At 38.9% G+C, this 22,740-nt stretch overlaps 1 protein-coding gene across 4 annotated transcripts in view; it reads right to left on the bottom strand.

Annotated features, from left to right (window-relative positions):
* The window catches only part of LOC306650410 (zinc finger protein 680-like), a 492,831-nt gene that overhangs the window by 224,108 nt on the left and 245,983 nt on the right, over positions 1 to 22,740 (bottom strand). Inside the window, exon 1 of one of the 4 annotated variants that reach the window (XM_079122451.1) lies at positions 8,378 to 8,490. The exons of 2 other annotated variants lie outside the window; for them this stretch is intronic. The gene's annotated coding sequence lies outside the window, so the exon portion shown is untranslated. Of the gene's footprint in view, positions 1 to 8,377; positions 8,491 to 22,740 lie in introns of those variants that run through there. One more of the 4 variants, XM_079122452.1, reaches the window with a different exon arrangement.

The raw sequence follows: 22,740 nt of genomic DNA, 5'->3' as shown, positions 1-22,740 counted from the left end.
CATCCACTGAAGATGCAGAAACTTTTTGATTCTACATTTGCCTAAAAACCCCATCTCTGAGTCTTGCTGCACTGGTGACTAGGCTACCAACACATATTATTTGGGGGATAGTCCAGTTTCAAGTAAGAACAGTTTCCAAATCCACACTTATAAGATGTCTGTGCCTACAGAAGATTAAAGGAACAGAGGAACAAAATCTTTTGCCAGCAGAGTCAGGCAATTATTATCTGCTAAACTCCCATGTGAAATTGTAATCACCTGAATATAAATTTTTTTAAACTATCATTCTTTACTTGGAGAAAAATGGGAATATGCTGTGTCTGATTCAGTGGTGCATGGGAAAGATAGTTGATAATCCTATGAACTGGAGAGGGAAAAAAGAGAATTGGAAATGCACTGAGGGAACTCAAAATGTGAGAATTGGGGACTAGGGAGATAGCTCAGTTGGTAGAGTGCTTGCCTTGTAAGCCCAAGGCCCTGGGTTCAATCCCCAGCACCCCCCCAAAAAAAAAAAAAACTGTGAGAATTTATCACAACCATGAGCAGCTAGAATGAGGAAGGGTATCTTAGATTTGAGACCCTTCTTATACTGTGAAAGATTCAGAAGAGGTGACACCTAGGAAGAAAGAATGAACTGAAGTCCTGTGGGAAAAAATCCTCCCACACAGGGAACACACATATCGATCTGGAGTCTTGCCTCAAGGCCTTTTCAGGCACTCTACACAAACTGTGGACACACATCAATGCCCAGTTATGGATGGCATTATGAGGAAACTGCAGTTTAGGATCACAGTTTATTAATAGTTCACACTGAAGAATTTCCCTGGCCAAGGTATTGCTATTTCTGACATTAAGGAGTCACCTGTCCATCATGATGAACAAATGTTTGCACAATCTGCACAACTATGGCTTATCATTGACAATTACCACATTAACATGATTCAATTTGGTCACACAGTATAAGGTGCACAAGATCCTGTATTCTTATATTTTCTGAAAGAAAACACCAAAAACATGAGAGCTTAAAGTGACAGCAGCTTATTCTTTTACAGTTGTATGTTTTCAATGCTGTAGATTAATGTCAAATGGTTTGCACACCCCCAGGGCCTTCAGAGACATTGGGGAGAATCATTCTACCTTCTGGTTGCCACTAGCACTCCTTGACTTACATCCATAAATATTTCTCTTCCCTTTGTGATGATGTAGCCATGGAAACTTATAGATACATAATCTACCCTTCCATAGATCATAGTAGTACCACAACATGTTACAACCCTCAAACCTCACAGAGTCTGGGAACCATAAAACCAAAGATGGAATATCCTGCAATAAGTTCATCCATGAAACTTTGAATTCTAAGAGAAAAAAAAGGTCATTATTAAGAGAAATGCAAATCAAAACTACACTAAGATTCTATCTCACAGCAATTAGAATGGTGATTATCAAGAATACAAGCAACAGTAGGTGTTGGAGAGGATGTGGGAAAAAAAATACACTCATACATTGCTGGTGGGGTTGCAAATTACTGCAGCCACTCTGGAAAGCAGTGTGGAAATTCCTTAGAAAACTTGGAATGGACCCACCATTTGACCCAGCTATCCCACTCCTTGGCCTATACCCAAAGGACTTAAAATCAGCATACTACAGACATACAGCCACATCAATGTTCATAGCTGCTCAATTCACAATAGCCAGACTGTGGAACCAACTTAGATGTCCTTCAATTGATGAATGGATAAAGAAACTGTGGTATATATACATGATGGAACATTACTCAGCTATAAAGAATAATAAAATTATGGCATTTTCAGGGAAATGAATGAAATTGGAGAATATCATGCTAAGTGAGATAAGCCAATCTCAAAAATCCAAAAGGTGAATGATCTCAATGATAAGCGGGTGATGACACATAATGGGGGGTTGGAGGGGGTCAAGATTGGAGGAAGAAGGAACTGTACAAAGGGAAAAGAGGGCTGGGAGTGGTAGGGGGGAAAGAAAAAATAACAGAATGAATCAAACATCATTACCCTACGTAAATGTACAATTACGCAAATGATATGCTGTTATTCCATGTACAAACAGAAACAACATGTATCCCATTTGTTTACACTAAAAATAAATGAAAATTTATAAAAAGTCATTATCCTTTCCTGACACCAATGTGTATTATTAAAGTGTAAATTTGCAATAATTAAGACCAAGGAATTATGTAACAAAAAAATCCATAAATGAATCCATAGGTACATAAAAACTATTTGTATTTTAAATAGAAACAGAAGGTAATATATAAGTCCAATGACATTGAGACTAACATTATATGTGGAGGCATGATACAACCAAATCTAAAGGTACATGTTTGTGCTTGGGGCACAGTTCACTGGAAGTGAAATTTTCACAGAAAATTTGAAAGGCCCTGGGCTCAAAGTCCAGCACAAAAATAAAAGACCTATGCCCGGAGTAGAGGGAGGATGACATTGGAAATGTAACACCATACGATGCTGCTGACCATTCCTCCTCCAGGGACACATTGCATAAGCATATTTCTTCAAGTCCCTCTTGGCAAAATAAATAATGAGTCAATAGACTTATGTACATTGAACCACAGAGAAAATATCTGACATAAAACATGGAAGAAAACCTAGGGTCACCTTGGGCATTAGCCCAGGATTACCAAAAGTACTGCATAATTGGAACAGAATCACCAAGAGTCAGTGTCACCCTGAGGAGAGAAACATTGTGATCATATATACACACCCTAACTCTAAAGTTTGCTGTGATAGAGACCTCAATTTACCTAGTACTTAAGGGGAAGAATCTAGACAGTAGTAAGTATTAAACCACAGAAAGACTGGTGGTCTTCTATGATTACCCAACTACTTCCATGGACTTCAACAACTGAGATTAGGGAAGAGGGGAAGTTAAATCACAAGGGACATGTTTTATGCCTAAAGAGATTTGTTAGGGTATTAAGCAACTAATGTAGGTGACAGTTGGGCTGCTCTGTACCCTCTCCTGCATCAAAGAGTTCAAAGGGAAAATCCATGGCACCACTTGCAGTCTTAGTGGGTGTTTGCCACTTCCTGAGCTCCCTCTACCAGCTTCCTTCTGTAGTAACTGCAGATGTGCCAATTCCCCTTGGAAGAAGATTTTCTATTCACTGGAGAGCTCATCTCTAACATTGTTCATTCTGTGGACTACATCCTGAACTCCCAAGAACTGGGGTCAAAGTTCAGTGAGCATGTTCAAATTTCCAAAGATCCAAATAAGTGGTTTGGAAAATAGAAAATGAAAGAACTTAAGATAGTGAGTGATCTGTGACTTACTTCAACCAACAAACCATGAACAGATGATGTGTGCCACTGCCCATAATATCAAGATAGACTAGATTATTCCATACAGTATATTTCCTGCCTCCATGTTGGAAACAGTTATGATTAGATGGAGTTCTCTCACATTGGGTGCCTGGGTGACCACAATAAGTAGAGCCTCCTCCCAAAATACACTGAATAGTGTGACCAAGAAATTGGCTTTGGTTGAACTAAGTCATTGGGGATATTTTCTAAAGAAAAGTGGAAGTATCCTGATTTCTGAATTGTTGCCAACTGCTGCTATTCTTTTATCCTCTGCAAGTTTCAACAATTCTTTATCTTTGCTTTTCCCTTCTCAGCTTTAGTGTTAAAACTTTGACCCTTTATCGGGAAAAAAAAGGAAGCAACTAGTATACACAATATCAAACCACAGAATATGCCAATTTTCTATGAGTATTCAAGTATATCCATGAGTTTTATCAACAGGGATGATGGAAGAGGAGTTGTATCTCAAAGGTATGAGTTTTTCCTTACAAGAAATTTGATAGAGATTCCCACCAGGACCCACGGGCCCTGGGGCCCGTACCCGGGGTGTTCGGGGCACTCAGTTGGTGTGCCGGCAGTGTTGACCTCATCCCAGGCACCAGAAATTCCTTGCTCTTTCCCCCTACATGGTCACTGGAGCTTCCCCATCCGAAAGAACTCATGCAAATGCTCAGAGAGACAGAAGCGGCAAATGGTGAGAAGCATCCATTCTTCCTTCTTGGAGACAACTACAGATGCTATGAATCCCTGGGATGTTCTGTGCATAGAAATTTCAACAATTACTGACCTAATGCATCCATTGCCTCCAGGATGTCTAAGATTGTTACTTCCAAAATAGGCTCTTGAAAACCATTTGAAGCACAATAGTTATAAAAGTTTTTTTTTTTTCTAAGAGGCCATAAACACTAAAAATGTTTGCACTTATCAAGAAAGTATGCAAAGTTAAATCAGCAAACTATGTATCGATTGGAGAATTGGTGAAAAAAAAAAAAAAACAACTAGATGAGGCACCAAGAGTTCACAGGATTTTGGAGAACATGGAGCAGGCAGACCCAAGAATTGAAGGAAGATGGCATCAGAGCCTCCTGGGCCTCTGAGTACCACAGGGAGAAAAAGAGTCCATCTTAAAAAACTGTACTACTGGGCTGGGGAGATAGCTCAGTCGGTAGAGTGCTTGCCTTGCAAGCACAAGGCCCTGGGTTCGATCCCCAGCACCAAAAAAAAAAAAAAAAAAAAAAATTGTACCACTACCTATTACCAGGAAGAGCTACAGGGGCTAACCCTAAACCCAAGCCAAAACCTAACCCAACTGGAATTTTACAGTATCCTTATATCAATTTCTATTCTTAATCCTAAACCAGATCCTTCCTTACTGTTTCAGGGAGTGCAATGCATTGTCTGTGCATTAGTTGTGTTTCTTGGAAGAGGACATCTCAGCAGTAACTGCCTTCTCCATATTGCCTCCAAGAAAATCATTTGCACGTTAAGTCTTTGCTCAGGCCATTGGGACAACTCTGTTTGAATAACTCACTGTCTCATGGCCCCAAACACTTTTAAGCTCCACCCTCACCTCTGAAAAGTAGGACCTACTGCAGATGAGGGTCCGATGTAAAACCCTCACCAGTCTGATTTATACTTATTACATAATCATATCTTACAAATGTCTTCAACAACCTAACCTCTTTTTTCCTCTGACATACACTGGTAATAAAATCACAAACTTGAATAATCCATTCTCTCTTTTCCATGCCTGTACCCAAGTACCTAGACATTGCTGGAGAAAAGCCCCAAACCAGGTTGAGTGGGTTCTTGTCAAATTCATAAATTCAGACTTTGTGTGGGCACTTAACACTATCTGTACAATCTTGCTATGTTTTTTTTCCCGGTGAGCTGCTATTCCACTCCATACCCTACTATACCTACTTCATTTCATAACTTCTTATGTGACTAATTACTTAGTAAATTGCTCAGAATATGCAAAATTAAAAAACCTACTATGATCCCAAATTTGCAAAAAGAACAACTTCTTACTCTGAATAGGGGAAAACTTGAAAAAAAATTCAAAATATTAGCAATGTGTTATGGTTTAGATATGAGGTGTCCCCTAAAAACTCTTATGTTAATGCCAGTAGTAAAATTTTGATTCTGGGAGCTATAACATAATCAGCAGATGAATCCTATTCATGAATTAATAATTTGAAAAGACTAACGTACTGGGTGGTAGCTGTAGGCAGGTGAGGTGTGACTGAAGGAGGTGGGTCACTAGAGGCATACCCTTTGGTAATGTAACTTGTCTTTTTGGCCCTTGCTTCTTTCTCTGTTTCTTGGCTACTGTGAGATGAGCAGCTTTCCTCCATCAAGCCCTTCTGCCATCATGCTCTGCCTCATCTTGGGCCCAGAGCAATGGAGACAGCTGACCAAGGACTGGAACTGTGATCCTAAAATAAACTTTGCCACCTTTGGAGTTGTTCTAGTCAGGTATTTTGGTCACAGTGATGAAAATCTAACTGATACACAATGATAGAAAGTGGGATAATTTTTACTTTTTATTTATTTAGAAAATATTTAAGTCACCTGCTCATTTAGGAAAAATGTCAAACATCTTCTTAAATCAATACCTTAGAAAATGCAAATACCCTGTAATCTCATCTCTTCCACCTTGTAAAATATCTACTGTTAACCATTTTCCTTTTTTCTACTTTGTTTTCTGTACATACATGAAAGGATATATAAAGAAGTTTCTCAAATGTGGTCACTGCATCACTTCTTCAAAATACATTAGGATGCTTTTTATAAAAGTAGATTTCCAAACTCCAAAAAAAAAAAAAAAAAAAAAAAAAAAGAAAAAAGAAATTTGACAGAGTATTTGGCCATCTGGCATTGCAGATACCAGAGTTTCTATCTAGCTTGATTCATGCATTTAATAGGGGAAAATATAGTATGCCATTGTTAGCCTGGGTGACAGTTCACTTCCTGATTACTGTCCCTCCACTACACACCCCACTAATACCTCCAAATCTAACAATTACTCCTAGGATTTGTACAGGCACTGACTGTCTGACTTTAACACCCATCCTTCAAAGAATTACAACCTTAAACTCCAATCACTGGAGTAAATGTGACTGAACATGTTCAAATCTCCAGAGATTACAATCAAATGAATTGGCTTTGACTTGCAAGCACATAGGTGGATTAAAATCCCCAACAACACTTGCAGAAAAAAGGTAAAATATCACAGATTCCTGTTTATTTACAGCATACAGTGTCTTCTTGGAAGCCTGGGATCCAACAAACTTGCATCATGGATTAAAGGTACCAGTGAAACAGATTTCCTGCAGCTTAAACATGGCTGTAGGAATGGATATTATAAAACACATGAAAAATAAAACATGCTCTAGATTATAAGGAAATGAACAAAAGGAAACCTTTGTAAGTTGTTGATGAGAATATAAATTTGGTAACATTTTTGCAAATATACTTTGCAAAGTCATTTTAAAAACAATTAAAACAGAAATATGTGATTCAGTAATAATTCTGAGTATACATCTAAAAGAGTTGAAATCATTCTGTCAAAGAAACAAATGAAGTCCATTTTCACTGCAGCACTATTCATGGTAGCAAAAGTTTAAAAAACAAAAGTCTTTTAGAAGAATATTTTTTCTTGTTACAGAGGAATAAACCCAGGGGCATTTAAACACTCAGTCACATCTCCAGCACATTTTTCTGTTTTGTTTAGATACAGGGTCTTGCTGAGTTGCTAAGCGCTTGGATAACTTGCTGCAGCTGGCTTTGAATTGTGATCCTCCTGCCTCAGCCTCCTGGGCCACTGGAATGATATTTAGAGTCATTTAATGTCAAGAGATTCCTCCCAGATGTAAGGCATCCAGCTACTCCTTGAGAGACTCCACCCAACAATTCAAACTGCTCTCCAAGAGAACAGGATTCAGAGACTGATATTCACCACATGCCCCATTGAGATGTTGGATCTCATATGGGTCAGTTCTGAAGCACAGGACTGGGAAGACAGGAGAGGTTGAGACAAGGAAGCATCACACAGTCAATTCTTCAATGGTGAATCTCAACACAAAATATTGTGATAATGTGTCTGTGCCTTGGAAGACAAAGGGACGAGAGGCACACAGTTTGTTCAAATGGTCACATGATACTTCTCTGCTTCCCTCTCACATAAATTGTTCACATATATGAGACAAAAACTTCAACATGTGCCATCCAGTATTTGAGAAGTAACAAAATATTCTGTCAAGTTGAAATCTAGCCTGGGAAACAAATTGATAAGGGTGAGTAGAAAAATTGGCATTGGGAATGTGAACTGGAGTGAAAATTTAAAAAAATGTTCCTGTATATAGTCACGAACACAATAGTGTATTTCACAATCATGAACATCTACAAGTAATGGGACCTAATTAGAGATATATTCCATGCTTGAATAATTATACCAAGATGAATTGTCATGTGCAACTAAAAAGAACCAATTAAAAAAATAAAATTCAGTAATTCACTCACAGACCACCGAATAGCTGGGATGGAGCTCATGGTTCTGAATTTGAGATGCTGCTTCCTGAATATTCAGCTAGCTAAGCAGGAAGAAGGAACTGAGGCCTCTAGAGACCACAGCTCCTTTCATATAAGAACAACATGGAGTTGGGGCCCTCCTTTCACCATCCTCTCAGTCTACAGCACACAGCCTGTGAAGATGCTGGGCTGCCAGCACAGGGACACCCTAGTCCTCCTCTAATGACCTCCACATTCTGGTCTCAACCCCAGGAGGTGCTGGGCTGCCAGCACCCTGGTGTCTCATGGGGCTTCATGAAGAGCCTGAAGACACCAGGCACTCATGTGAGAAGATGTACAGTGTTCAGCTACCAGATGCTCTAGATGTAGACGTGGGGACTGAGGATTGAGGAAGACAATGGTGGCAGACTGAGAGGACCAGGAGCAGCCCCGCCGCCATTCCCAAGGGCTTAGGCTTCACTCCCGTCTCCAGCTGCCTGAAGCACACTCACCATTTCCTGCTCTTCACTCTGCCCCACGTTCTCCCTCTGAGTCTCTCCTTCCTGTGTCACACAGAAACTTGGGGCTCCTGAGCACAGGAGGAAAAGCCAGAAGAGGATCCAGAGAATGGCGGGCTCCGAGACCAAGGCCAACGCTAGGTTTCAGAAGCCTGTCCTCCTCGCTGGGTGCAAGCGGATTGGACAGTTCTCACCCCAGTGCCTCTGACTGGACAGGGCGTCAGGCCCCACCCCCTGACTCTGAGCCTAGTGAACCACCTCTGAGTGACAGTAGAATGTGGCCAACCCAGGAATTAATGAGAACAGATCACAAACTTTGGGCTGTTGCTGTTGGTTTTGTAACACTAGGGACTCAACCCAAGGGCACTTTACATTGAAGCAAATTCCCACTCCCTTCTAAATGTTTTAGACAGGGTCTCATGAATTTGCTTGGCTGGCTCAGGTTCAGAGACATGTGCCACCACCTTAGCTTTAATTTTTGTTTTTTTTATTGCTGTGAATTGAATTCAGAGCTTCAGCTTCAGGTATTTTAAGGCAGGGTTTCCTTGCAGTAGTGTTGTCTAACCTAGAGAGGAGGAAATTTGTATTTATCATTGTATATATGGTCATAATGACTAATGAATTATATATAAATGTATGGTTCATGAATGGAAATGATATAATGGAAAATAATTTAAATTCCAAATAATGTTTCTGTTCTCTGGACTTGTGCTAAGTTGCTGAAGGCCTTGCTCAGTTGCTGAGCTTGCTTCAAGGATAAACTGATTTTATAGCACTATCAGCAAGAATATTTCCTTCAGTGAGCAGTCCAGGAATTTTAGTGTGACTATATATGTGAGCAAGAAGTATTGAGGCCATATGATCTTATAAAAAGATTAAGGAGTGATAAACAGGGATCCAAATGAGGTGACAAAATTGCAGAGGAAATATGTGGCATCAGTTTGGCTATATACTGAGAGTCTGCAATGATGTTTAAAGTGTTAGGAAATATACAAATAGCCAAAATAATTGCAGGTAATTCTGCTCACTGAGGAGAAGATTGAGGCAATGTGTAATGATCAGTTAATTTTTTATCAGTGAATATAGACATCACACCCCAATGTTTTCCCCCGTCAGTATAGACAGTAATACCATTGGAAAGTGGAATGGAGAATATAGAAGAAGGATATGGAAGACTTGACAAAATAAGGAAATCCAGGGTTGCATGAAAAGCAATAGGAGGTAAAAATGTCAGTTAAGACAGTTTGATAATATGAAGAATATTCCTAATACATTAGGTTACATTAGTGCAGTTAACTTTCTGTATGTGCAGATCATATAACTTGCTTGCTACTCAGAGTCTACTAGTACCAAATGTTTTTCTAATAAGATAATGTCTCCAGGTCTCAAGGACAGAGAGATTTCAAAGTGTTTCTAAGCTATTCAAACAGAAGATCTTTATTTTCCTGATGACTCTGCTCACTCTTCTGGTCCTTGACTGCCCTGAATCTGTACAGATAAAGGACTTATTGTCTTTTAAAATCTATCAGATTGAGAACTAACTTTTGCCAATTGGCCTCTGAACAAAGCAGAGTGTAAAATCAACAACTTTATACTTGGATAAAATAGTTCTGATAAAAAAATACATTAACCTAGGTGTGCCAGATTCAAATCAATATATATATATGTATGTGTGTGTGTGTGTGTGTGAATATATATATAGAAATTAACAAGAAACATAGAGAAAAAATAGTATGACCATCAATTATTTTAGTAAAGCAGCAGGAGTGAATGAGAGATGAAGAAAAAGGGAGAGGAAGAGTGAAAGAGAGAAACCAGAGAGAAGTGAAACTGACCGTTTTGTTCCTTCAGTCTCAGATCAGTCTCTGTCTGAGCCTGCCGGCCTCTGCTGTCTACATCCCAATGCTAGCTTCAGCATGGACTGGCTAGAGAAATTAATGCCTAGGGCTTTTTAACCCTTTTGACCTTGGTTGGTAATCAGGCTGGCCAGATTTGGTTGCAGATAATTATGAAACATCTCCCATTACCTTTGAGGATGAGGTTGCTGTGTAAGCTGAGGGTAGGGACTTGTAATATGGCTCCTTTTTACATGACTTGAGGCTGAGACCTCACTCAGAATATAAGATACTAATTACACTTTTGATAATTATTTTACATAAGGGAGAACATTTGCCAGATAATTCTACCCTTAAAATCTCTTCAGAAATGTAATATTAACCAGGTGCTTGGCTCTTCACCATCCCTATAATGTGGAGCTCCCAAGATATATTATGGGACTTGGAAATTAGGCTGCACTGAGGGAACGGTTGTTTTTCCCCAGGGACAGTCCTCTTGCCAGCATCCCCATTGCCCACATTGGGGATGTGGCTTCATGGGGGTCTTGAGGTATAACAAGATTTTGCCCAATGTACAGTCCACCCACATCAGAAACAGGGCTCAGGGGGTATATTAGCGGGACTGTGGGGACAAGAACAGCAGTGACTTTTTTAGGGCTATGGATGGCTGAGGCTCAGAATTGGGGTTTAGTTTAAGATGAATTTCTTTCTCCTGTTTGGCCTCATTTCCCTTATTGTTACAGGTCATGAAAGCAGTACCTAGAAATTGCTTCTGGAAAGTTTTGGTGCCCTTCTCTAACTATTTATGCTTTTTATGGTATCAAGTGCAGACCCACTGATAAATTAGTCAGAAAGAGAGAGTATCAGTACAATTGTGAAGTTGTAGGGTGGTATATTTGGTGTTTGAGTGAAGGAAAAACAAAGATTGAAGGTAGGGAACCTCAAACCATTTGGCATTGTGTATTAAATATTTTCCCAAAGCCTGGAGAATTTCTTTATCAAGAATTCTGTTCTTGTGACATGTGTACTGGTTATCTAATTTTTACTATGGCTGAAGTTGAGTTATGAGCCTAATGAGGGGTTGAATTTTGAAGTCAGTTTCAGAGTAGATTTCTTTTTTTTTTTTTTTTTTTTTTTTTTGGCAGTGCTGGGGATTGAACCCAGGGCCTTATGCTTGTGAGATAAGCACTCTACAAACTGAGCTACATCCCCAGCCCTAGATTTCTTAAAATTGGTAAAGAGAAAGTTCAACTTGGTGTCTCTGGGAAATGACTGGATAACTCCCATCTTTGGAGAGGTTCAATGGAATTGATGTTTGGAGGGCTGAGCCTTGTCTGGATTCATATGCCACAGGTGTGCCAGTCACTGGACTGGACTTTTTCCATTGGGGATTAAGGGAAAGTCTTCACCCAATCTTAATGGCAGGGAAAACACAGGATCCTGGCTACCTAAAGTGTAGGTAATTATCTGCTAGAGGCCCAGATAGATGGATTCTTACCTTTCCGGGGAGAATGGCGAGGACATTCTTGCCAGCAGGAACAGATTGGCAGATGTCTTGGATCCATGAGGTTTGCTGAGTGTGTAGGGAGGTGTAGATTGGGGAGGGGAGGAAATAGAAATGGGACAACTTTAATCCCAAAAAAGGATTTGCCACAAATCCTTGAACTTTCCATGTGGCATAAATCTGCAATGATCGATCAGCTGATATTTGGTACCCCTGTGAGATGCCAGAGCCAGATGTGAGACATAAGACCTTCATGCAGCACCAGAGAACAGCCCTAGCAAGCTGCCTTAACTTGAATTAGGGCCTTCTTACACCCACAAACCAAATTTTTATCAAGCAAATGCTGGTAGTTGCTCAGCTAGAGTGGACTTCAGAGGACATAAAGGGCCTATATTCTTCAGAGTGGGTTGGCACAGTGAATTGGGGATTCATAGTTTGATGGTGGCTGGGGTGACCCCCCAATGTTCAGAAAGCCACAGAAGTACTGGATGATCACTTTCAGGGTTCATCAGTTATTTAATTTTGACTGTGAGGAGAGTGAATGGGCTTTTGAGATACAGGGAATGACTAAATATTGCCTTTTTCTGTTTCCTTGTTGGGGAATCAAAATATATGCAGAGAATGACTGAGCCAGCTGCAAACTTCTTGGATCGGCACAGCCTTCATTCCTCAATGAAATCAATGATGAAGTACATTAAATGAGGAAAAGGTCCATCCTCTGGTGGACCCAAATTCTTGGTGGAAAATGATTCACTGGCCAACACGGGAGTCTGTGCTTAGTAGACTACACTGAGAGGTGACTTTATGCACAGAGCATGTCAGTTGAACACTCAGGAAAGAGGTTTTGAGAACTTGAAGGTTGTTTTACTGTTAACTATTTTTACTTGGGGAAAAATGGAGGGTCTGGGGTCAGCATCACTTTCCCTTCAGGGTCCCATTGTACTGTCAGTGGGAAAGAATTTATTTAAGGGAAGGATCAATGCTTTGGATTCCTCTCAGAGACTGTCATTTTAGGCTTGATGGATGTCTCCTTCCCAGGACTTGTCTTGTCACTATATGATGGTCACATCCTTACTAAGGATTGTCCTGTCAGTGGGAAAGAATACACTGAAAATAAATCAATGCCATCAATGTGTGGCACTCCTCCTCACTCCCTATTCCCAGGCTACAATATTTGGTATTTGTCATTTTCCATATCTTACACCTGTGAGCTGCCAGATGGAACAGTGGGAAAGAGGTGGGTCTGATTTTCCCCTGGTTTGCTGGGCTCAGGTAAGTCTTTACTAGTCTCAGATAAAGTCATGCTGACCCACTTGCAGACTTCCAAATCTGACTTCAAAATTGCTTTTGCACTGGTGCCTGGTAATCCCAAGATGTGGTCTGGCACCCAGCCCAACTTCCCACAGATGATTGCTGAGCTTATTGTGTCTTCTGTGGACCCACATCAGGAGTCAAACATCCTCTGCCTTGACTAGAGTATGTGTCCATTTAGACTCAGGATTTTTTTTCACTAAACCTGTTTATAGAATTTCTCAGCATTTTCTATCCTATATGGCAATTCCACTCTTTCTGTAAAGCAGCTTTCTCTAATTTTGTCTCCTTTACTCACTTAATGTACTCAAACTCTTTTTCTCAGACTCTTTGCCCAATATTGAATATTAGTGCAATCCTATTTTCATCCACCTCAGGGAGAAGCAGTATTTCCACGGAGTAGCTGAGCTATAAGAATTACTGCTTCACTTCTCACCCACCGTCTTTCATCCCATTTTGTTGGGAGAAATCCTAGTTCTTGGCCAGCAGCAGTGAATGTCTCAAGTGTGTAAACCTGCAGGGAGGAACGTTCCACCTTGGCCACTTAGGAAAGTACAAAACTCCCCAAAATTGACTCAGTATTACCAATTGAACCTGTATAGGAACCTGGTGGTCTTATTCCCCATGGTGCATTGTGATTGGGAAAGAAACCTATAAAATATGTAGCGGTTCCAGCAATAAGTGAGTTTACAATCTGCTTGACACAAACTTGCTTCCACCCAACTCATGGAGTATTGGTCTTGACTCTGAGCTGCTTACCCCATGTATGAGCCAATCTGTCACAAGAGAAGCTATACCTTTTATCTTGTTTGCTACCAGGGATTGAACTTAGAGGTGCTTAAGCACTGAGCCACAGCCCCAGCACTCTTTATTTTTTATTTATAGACAGGGTCTAAGTTTCTTAGGGCCTCACCATGTTGCTGAAGATGGTTTGAAACTCAGAATCCCCCTGTCTCAGCTTCCTGAGCTTCTGGCATTAAATATATATGCCAGCCTGCCTGCCCATTAGCTGCCCACTTCATGCAAATTTCTCCTCAAGCCTGAGTGTACAAAAATCACTTTGGGTCACATTTTCTTCACTATTTAAGGAATTACTAATTATAATAAAGGAGATGACTAATCGGATAGATGAACCATCCATGTGGACATAAGGAACGTGTTTCCTTCCTAAGAAATTTGTTTATCTCATTAAAATGTATGAAAATAGAAAAGATTAATTTCTTTCACCTACTGATAGGAAAAGGCCATAAAAACCTCAAAGGGAAATTCAGTAAAAATTAGGATGATTGATTCTGCATCATTAATTTTCAGTTTTAAGGCATCTGTGTTCCTTGAGTGAGGGCTCATTCTGGAGAGGGTATGACTGAGGCTGTGAAAATTCCTGACAATATTCTGCTTGTTTCAGTTCAACATTTTTTTTTACATCAGAGTCACATGGACAAAAATGAGGTTATAATGCAGAGTTCCCATGTGGCTATTCACCAGAGTTTTCTGTATAATTTACATATTGTGTTTCTGTAACATGTATTGTAATTATTGGACCAACATAATAACACTGATGTTGATATATGATTATTAAATAGACTACTTGGTTTGTAATTCTATGACTATTAACAAAAATCATACTATTGAGTAGCCACTGTCATAGTGACTTACAGTTTAGGTTCAATACACCAAGGTTCCCCTTCTTCAGATAGATGTTCAGTCTTCCCATTTTCCCTGAATCTCCAGCAACCTTTAATGTTTCCATGGCCTATTATTTCTCATTTTTTGTTGGATTCAGAGTTATGTGCCATTTTAGACCAGCTGTTTCCCATAGCAACATGTTTATGTGCTTACATGTTTATTACCCACTTTCCTTTTATTGCTGGACTTAATCCTGTCCCTCTTCCCCCAGAACTGATGCCAGAAACCAAAAAGGCAATGCCATGGTGATGGACTACCCATTATTCCTATGGTGCAGCTCATTGTGAACACATCTATCCACAGATTGGGGAACACCTCATTGCTAACCAGCATTACTGGTACCTCCCTACCTCCCAAGAGATCTCAGTCCTCAGTGATTAGAGCTTGAGTAGCTCCCTGATGCCCATGCCACCAAGACATGGCCCTGCATACCAGATTCCCCTGAGCAACCTAGCAAGCAATTTTTGACAACAAGTTGCCTTGCACTGCCTATTTGATCTGAACAGACATCTTGAGATTTTTCTTAACAAACCACGCCAAGAAACAGAATAGGAAGTCACAATTTTCCCTCTGTAGTAATGACAATTATTGCAACTGCTTTTACTTTCCATTTTAATTTTTATTTGTTCATTTGAGATATACATGACAGTAGAATATATTGTGACATAACATGCATACATGGACTATAACTCTCCATTCTTGTGGCTGTACATGTTGCGAAGTTTCACTGCTCATATATTCTTATATGAACATAGGACGTAATTTTCATTCATTGTATTGTCTTTTTTTTTTCCATTCCCCTCTTTTCCCTTTATTTTCCTTTGTCTAATGCAATGAATTTATATCTCCCACCCCCATTAGTTACTTTAAATTGTGCTACCCTTTGTAGTGAATTGACAAACTCAACAAGTCCAGAGGTGAAATTTCTCCTGTTAGCATAAAGTAACCCATGGTACTTCAAAAGCAAGAGATCAGGGAGCTCAAAGTAAAACAGTAAAGCTTCAGACCTGAGGTGAATCCACCCAAGAATCCAGCGTTCTGCAAAGAAGACAAAGGACACCCCAAAAGGAGGAATTAGTGACTCTCTGTGTTCCTCCAGAATGTCCAGTGTTGCTAGAAGTTTCCCTTCGGTCTCTTCCTGTAATAGCCAGAACTCTGATGTTTCCTCTTAGGTTTATTTTCATTTATTGAGCTCAAGGACTTCAGTGAAATTTTACATTATCCTCAGCAAATGATGTCACCAAGTAAGGAAGCACACAGGGATCAGAGATCATTTTAGCTCAACACAAGTTAATGAAGTTTATAAAATATGAAGCAAGATTTTAAATCAGTCAGGTGTGTGTGCATATGTGTATCTTTTGTGTGTGTGTGTGTGTGTTTTAGAGAGGGTTTTGATACATTTTCTGGGATTCAAGTGATTCTGTCACATTAGCCTCCTGAGAAACTAGATGTATCAGTGTGTGCCATCATGCTGCCTAACCAGAGCCACATTTCACAAGTGACTCAATACGAAATAAGTCCTGTTAGTCAGTTTTTTTTTTTTGTCGGTATAACAAATAACTGAGACAAACAACTTAAAAATATGCAAAGGTTTCTTTTGATTCACAACTTTGGAGGTTTCAGTTTATTAATTGTTGATCATGTTGTTTTGGGGTGGTTAGAGTGCACAATGGAACAAAATTTTAGAAAATAACAGAGATAAAATGGTGGAACTCTATTGTTCCCACTAGAGTATGCTCCCAATGATGTACTGGGTTTCATCTCTCCCTGTCTCTCTCTTGTTCTTTCTATGTTAGTCAGGATAAAATCCAGGTCATTGAACATGCTGAGCAAAGACTCTACCACTGAGCCACATATTCATGTCCTAGGTCTTGCCACTTACAGGCTCCCCCACATCCCAATAGCTCCATTTTGGAAACCAAGCCTTGACCATATGGATGTTTGGGGCCGATGAAGATCCAAATTATCAACGTCTTCTTTATACCTGTAGCCAAAGACAACAAAGAGTTAAACAGAACACCAAACTCCAGACCATTCCCATGTGGCAGCCAAAAGGGCTCTGATGTATATTGAAAAATTACAGGAAATAAATTCAGTGATATGTCCAAGCTGTAGGAACATATTTGGTGGTTTTCAATAGAGTGTATATGCAACAGAATCATGGGAAAAGGGAAGCACAGAACTTCAAATATATAAACAATATGAACTATTACCATTCACAGTTTGCATTAAAAATTTAAACACTAAATTCTGGAGAATTTTTTTCAACATGAAAAATGTTTGTGATGAACATAATTTCAGTTTTTATGTAAGTTCTTGAAAGTTTATGTAAGTTCACTACTTGGCTGTAGTGCAGAATAAGCTTCCAGGTGGCAGAATAAACCAACACCTGTGGCCACTGGCTGATGTCATCCTGTGGGACCAGGTGTCTGCAGAGCTGACATCATGCTTCTCTTTGTTGCTTGTGATGGTAATAAACTGTTAGGCTCCATTTAGGCTTGTTGTATCCTCCACAGCTGTGGGAAAGCTGCAATTGTGATCTTTATGGCCCTGTCAGTGAACATATTGCAGCTTGTGGACTGCTTGACAGTGACTTGTAGGTAATGGGAGTTAATTGTGAATAATCATGTGTGATGTGATTTGTAGCAGCAATTTCATGCACTTGGAATGTTACTTACTAATATCTCAAAATACTTTCCATACCCCTTGGTAATCAGATTAAAACTAGCTTTTATTTTATGACAGGGGCTAGGATTGCTTTGACCTTCGTACCCTAGTGCTATCTTACTCTTTATAATGATAAATGTCCCAGTAGACTTGTTATTGCATCTAATGTTTGACAAGACCAGTCTTGCTGAAGGCAGAAAGGAACTCCCCATTGGAAAAGAGGAAATTTTTTCCATTTTCAGACTATAATAAACAAGAACCATCTGGTAAAAAACTTTTTGATTATACCTCTCATTTTCCAAGATAACGACCTCTGGTTTTAATTGGGTATCCATCAAAACAAATGATTTGGCCTCACATGCACCCAAATGTGTAGGACCTACCATAAAGTGTACTAAGAACATTATTTAATGATTTTGATTGTAAATATATTTAGATGATATATTTGTGAGATGTATCTACTAAAAACAGAGAGGAGTAATGGCATCCATGAAAAAGTCATGTAGCTCACAGTAAGATTTTAATTCTAAATACCTTGGTCATGAGAAGAAAATATGGAGATTGAACTGGAAAAATCTACTTCTAGAGAGAAAGGTAGAGAGTGGATAGGGTAATAGAAAAGACAGAAGGAAATCAGGAAGCAAAGAAATAATTAATGACTAATAGGATTTCTATAATTGGGCATGTGACAATTTAAAGAGGCCTCCTTCATGAATGAGCCAGATTTCTGTATATTCAGATGATTGTAACTTCCCTCAGTAAGTGTGGTATTCCTCCGTTAATCTCCCATTTTAGTCCATTCCTCTACTCCTCTCATTCAAGTCAAGCTTAAATTTGCAGATCTGTTTGCATTATGGAACACATATCCACCAAGGAAGTTTTATGGGCCATGACTCTTCATAAGCATGTTTTCTGCAGCTTCTGTAGATTGTAGCTTAGCCAGGAGTAGGTACTGTAAGAACCATGGATGCCATCACCCCAGGAATCTCTCATTTCCACTTTACTACCTGAAAAATGGAACATCTTTGCTGTTAACTTTGAGTAGCCCTGCTTATGTCCTCTCTATGGTGAAGCCACAGAGCTGGACTGAACAGAACTGATTCACAGGCACTGATTCCTGTCTCTGGTTGATAGTGTTATTCATCACCAAAATTCAGAAATGGATAAACCACAAGAAAAAGGGTTATATCATTAGGAAAAGAGAGAAATATGTGGGACTACCCCAAAAGCCAAATACTAGTTACTCTAAATATCAACAAATATCTATGGTATCAGACACAATTACTTTTTTTTTAGGGCATTCCTCAGTTACATGAATTGTCCTGATGAAATACCATAAATTTTGTCAGATATCTGGAACATTATTTTTACTTTATTGGTTACAGGGTGTAATTGAGATGGATATTTTCTGTGTGTGTGTGTGGGGGGGGCTGTATCAGGAATTTAACCCAGGGGTGCTTAACATCTTCCAGACAGTTTTTATATTGTTTTAGGGACATGGTTTGGCTAAGTTGCTTAGGGCCTCTCTAAGTCACTGAGAATGGCCTGGACTTACAATTCTCCTGCCTCAGGCTCCCAAGCCACTGGGATTAGAGGCATGTACCACCATACCCTGCTCTGAAATAGTTTTTTTTTCCACATTAGAGTATCTTTTTATTGTATGCGCTATTGAGTTATACATGATAGAAGAATAAGTTTTGATTCATTGTACAGAAGTGGAGTACAACTATTCATTTCTCTGGTTGCACATGATGAATAGTCACAACATTCATGTAATCATATATGTACATAGGGTAATGATGTCTCATTCCAACATCTCTCCTTTCCACTGCCCTTCCTCTCTTCTCATTTTCCCCTACACAATCCAAAGTTCCTCCATTCTTTCCTTATTCTCCCCCATTATGCATCAGCAGTCACATATCAGAGATAACAATTGGCCTTTGCTTTTGGGGATTGACATTTCACTTAGGATGATATTATCCAACTCCATCCAATTACCAATAAATGCCATAATTTTATTCTTCATTATGGCTGAGTAATATTCCATTGTGTATATATACCACAGTTTATTTATCCATTCATCTAGGTTCATTCCATAACTTAGCTATTGGAAACTGGGCTGCTATAAACACTGATGTAGCTGCATCACTGTAGTGTGCTGATTTTAAGTACTTTGGGTATAGGCCAAGAAGTGGGATATGAGGGTAAAATTGCACTTTCATTCCAAGTTTTCTGAGGAATCTCCATACTGCTTTCCAGAGTGGTTGCACCAATTTGCTAATCCACCAGAAATGTATGAGTGTCCCTTTTACCCACCTACTCACCAACACTTATTGTTGCTTGTATTCTTGATAATAGCCATTGTAATTGGAGAGAGATAAAATCTTAGGGTAGTTTTGGTTTGCATTTCTCTACTGGAGAAGTTGAACATTTTTTTCACATTCATTGATCGCTTGTTGAACTTATTCTGGGAAGTTTTTGCTCAGTTCCTTATGCATTTATTGATTGGGTTATATATAATACTGGTGTTATAATTTTTGAGTTCTTTATAGATTCTGGAGATTAGTGTGCTAGCTGAAGTGTGTCTGGTGAAGATTTTCTCTCACTGTGTAGGCTCTCTCTTCCCACTTTTGTTTCCTTTGCTGACAAGAGGTTTTTGGTTTGAATCGATCATATTGATTATGGTATTTGTTTGTCACAATTTGGGATCATTGTTAAGGAATACTTGTCCTAAGCTAACGTGATGAATATCTGAGCCTACTTTTGTGGTGCAGCATCTCTGGTCTAATTCCTAGGTCCTTCATCCACTTTGAGTTTTGTGCAGAGTGAGAGCAGTTTCATTTTACGCTGCTGCATACTGATTTACAGTTTTGCCAGCACCATTTGTTGAAGAGGATACCTTTTCTCCAATGTATGTTTTTGGTGCTTTTGTCTAGAATGATATAACTGTATTTATGAGGATTTGACTGTTTTCTCTATTCTGTACCATTGGTCTACATGTCTGCTTTGGTGCCCAATCCATGTAATTTTTATTACTCTTGGTGTTTTATTTATTTATTTTTTTGTGGGATTTTTTTTTTGGGGGGGGGGGATTGAACCCAGGGCCTTCTGCTTGCAAGGCGAGCACTCTACCAACTGAGCTATCTCTCCAGCCCTACTCTTGGCATTTTAATTGAAATCACATTGAATCTGTATAGCACTTTTAGTAGTATGGCCATTTTGACAATATAAATTCTGCCCATCCAAGAACATGTTAGATCTTACCATCTTGAAGGATTGTTTAATTTCTTTCTTTAGTGTTCTATAGTTCTCATTGTAGAGGTCTTTCACCTCTATTGTTAGATTGATTCCCATGTACTTCACTTTCTTTTTTGAGGCTTTGAGAATGGAAGAGTTTTTTGAATTTCTCTTTCAGAAGATTCATCACTTATGACTAGAAATGAATTAAATTTATGAATTTTTATTTTATACCTTCTACTTTTCTGAATTCATGTAAGAGTTCTAGAAGTTTTCTGCTGGAAACTTTTGGATCCTCTAGATATAGAACTATATCATTGGCAAGTGGTAATAGTTTGAGTTTTTCTCTTTCTATTCATATCTCTTTTAATTTCTTTGGAGAGAGTTTCAAGGACGATGTTGAGTACAAGTGCTAAAAGAGTGCATCCCTGTCCTGTTCCAGTGTGTTGAGGGAATGCTTTCAATTTTTCCATTTAGAATGCTAAAGCATGTATATTTGGTATGTTTTACTCATCTTCTGTCATATATAATGCCTCTAGGATATACATAATATGATTGTCCCTATTCTATAGATACGTGGACCAGTTTCCCATTATAGACTGTTCATATTCACACTTGTACTAAATGGAAAATCAAGCCTGTAAATTCAAACAATGTGTCCTTAGAATGCACATTCATCAACATTTACACAGTTATTATATAAAGATACTTGCTCTGATAATAAAGTTGAATGAAGACAGCTCTGAAATCATACATCTATGGTTTCTCTACTACATTGAGATTCATTGGTTGAGAAGTGTATTAGTTAGCGATCCCTACAGAAACAGAATCAGCAGAAAGTATGAGTGTAAAAAGGGATTGGCTTATACTCTGAATATTCCATAATTGCTGTCTTCAGGTTGGAGAGCTGGAAGAACCTGTAGCTGTGCAGTCCAAGAAGTGGAAATCCCAGAACATGAGGGAGAAACAGTGCTACCCTAGTCTGAGACCAAGTCTTCTGAAAACTACCTGGAGAATCACTGGCAGAGTCCACATTGGAAGAGTGAAGAAGCAAGTGTCCAATATCCTCAGACAACTGAAGCAGCAATCAAGAACTCATTCAGGAAGAGTCAAACTTCCATCTGTATCTGCTTCCTTGTTCTTCCAACTTTTATTCCACCCAAACTACCATCCTATTGGGTGGTTCTTCCCATGCTAAGGGAGCATCTCCACTTCAGTAAACTAGCCCACATTCCAAACATTCTTAGACATGGCCTCATGGACACACACAAAACCTCTTTATCATCTTCATCTTTTAATCTAATCTAGTTGACAATTCAAAATAACCATTACAGGAAAGCTGGAATTTTTTACAGTTATGCAATCCACCCATTTGAATTTACCAAAAATTTTAGAGCATTGAATATATATCTGACCATTCACAAGACGACAAATGTGAAAATCAAATAAGATACAGCCTCTGAAAACTGAAAGATGAGGTAAAAATGGGAAAATATTACTATGGCATATGATAAGTTGTTTGTACCAAGGAGTACACCAAGGTATGCTCATCTTCGGAGTCACATTTCTAGCCCTTTTTATATTTTAATTTGAGACAAGGTTTCAGTAAGTTGCTTGGGTCCCTCAATAAGTTGTTAAGGCTGGATTAGAACTTGTGGTATTTCTGATTCAGTCTACATGTGAATTTTTTTCATCTTTGTCTTAAGAGGTATTTATTAAATTTCAGATGTCTTTTAAGCATCTATAAAACTTCTTGACATAGATATGTATTAACAACTTTTAACACTATTATGTCACTCATTTAACAACCTAGTATCTCTTATTAGAAAGAAAAACAATCATATTTCATAAAAGATAGTGTAATGTGCTATGAGGAATCTTGCTTAATATTTGGCCTTTACCAGATCTTCAGTCTTTACTGCCAGTGACCATCAGTGTGCTAGGTACAACCAAAGCTTTTAGAAAGCCAAGGCTTTGAGGAGTATTGGAATGAGCTCTTCTTTAAAGGTTTTGTAGAACTCAGCTGAGAATCTATCTGGTCCCAGACTTTTCTTTGTTGGTATGGTTTGATGACCTCTTCTATTTTATTGCTTGAAATTGATTTATTTAAGTTGTGT

The sequence above is a fragment of the Sciurus vulgaris genome, assembly GCF_902686455.1.
Source record: "Sciurus vulgaris genome assembly, chromosome: 19".
NCBI lineage: Eukaryota > Metazoa > Chordata > Mammalia > Rodentia > Sciuridae > Sciurus > Sciurus vulgaris.
This window is presented reverse-complemented; position numbering and strand designations above follow the sequence as displayed.